The sequence below is a fragment of the Octopus bimaculoides genome, chromosome 8, assembly GCF_001194135.2.
Source record: "Octopus bimaculoides isolate UCB-OBI-ISO-001 chromosome 8, ASM119413v2, whole genome shotgun sequence".
In the NCBI taxonomy this organism is placed as follows: Eukaryota; Metazoa; Mollusca; class Cephalopoda; order Octopoda; family Octopodidae; genus Octopus; species Octopus bimaculoides.
Genome location: NC_068988.1, coordinates 79,002,279 through 79,003,928, shown reverse-complemented (window position 1 = coordinate 79,003,928; position 1,650 = coordinate 79,002,279).

Sequence of the window (1,650 nt, the reverse complement as noted above, 5' to 3'; positions counted from 1 at the left end):
ACTGCAACCGCATTTACAACTACTGCTCTGCCTGCTGCTATAATCAACGTTACTTCTGCTAGTAACGAGACTACTACTACTACTATTACTACTACTACTACTATGTAATAATGATATTCTAGTAGTGTGTGTGTGTGTGTATGTGTGTGTGTGTGTATGTGTGTGTGTGTGTATGTGTGTGTGTGTGTGTGTGTGTGTATAAGCTCAAGTAAAGGAGTTAAAGATATTTAAATAAGAATTCTAACGAAGAGAAGTGGAGAGATAAGACGTGATAGGCGACTAGATGATAGAGAGAGAGAGAGACAGACAGACAGAGACAGAGACAGAGAGAGAGAGAGAGAGAGAGAGAGAGAGAGAGAGAGAATTGAAATGGAAAGTGTGTGTGTGTGTCTGTTGTGTAGTGAAAATGTAAATGAAATGAACATGAAGAGAGCATGAAAGAGAACTGTTTCTCTACGATCGTGTGGAAGAGTGCATCTTGTATCACTGTATGTGCGTGTGTGTGTGACTGAGGCAGGGACGAAGGAGAAATACTAAGAGCAGACAAACAGACAGCTTGTTAGGTGTGTGCGTGTGTGCACCTGTGTGTGTGAGAGAGAGAGAGAGAGCATGTATGTGCGTGTCTGTGTATGCTTTTGTGTGTTAGTGCGTGCGTATGTACCGAGAAGACAGACAGATCAGTGAAACACCGTTTATGTAGCAGGATTATAGTAGTAAATGTGTGTGCTTGTGTGTGAGTGTATATGCGTTGGTACACACACACACACACACACACACACACACACACACACGTGTGTGTAGGTGTGTGTGTATTGTTGGATAAATGTTTATGAATGCGTAGCGAGCCAAACGTGCAGGGAGTACAGAGAGTGAGGGAGGGAACAACAAAGAAGAGGAAGAATACATGAGCGGAAGTTAGAGACGTCAGTTGAAAGTGGGTGAGGGTGTTACTTGTTAAAATTGCGAAAGAACAAGTGACTTACAGGTAGATATTCCTGCAATATAACATTCTAGAGCATGGACACTAAGTGGCGAGTGAGGGTTCGGTTGTGACGGTGATTAGAGCGCTAGGGTTGAAGACTGACAACAACCTTGTTGGTGTTGTTGTTGCTGGTGGTGGTGGTCATGGTGGTTGATTCTGTTGTAGCTTAGTACTTGAATCAACGATGTTCTTTATGTTATCACACAGTCAGAAATGAAGGCTCTCCTAGTGAAAAGCTGTCCAAATAAAACCTTCGAAACCTGACTCGAACGCGTCCACCAAGGTAAATTATGCTATTAAGGGACTCAAGGGCTCCCACACAATTTCTGTCAACCAGATTTCACCCACAAAGCTCTGATCGACTCGAGGCTACGGTAGAAACCTTTGGACGACGGGCTACGAGGTAGGATTGAACCTGAAACCATATGACAGTGAACAAAACTTCTTAACTTCGAAACCTGGCTAGCTGGAGCATTCTAAACATGACTATCACGTCATTTCTCTCTCTCTCTCTCTCTATCTCTCTCTCTCTCTCTCTCTCTCTCTCTCTCTTTAGAGAAAGCAGATGTGATTAAAGTAAAATTTGGCTGTTATTTCCAGTAATGGTTATTGGTTGCCGGTGTCTAATGATAATGTCAGTGACAGTTGTGGTGCGGGTGGTGATACAT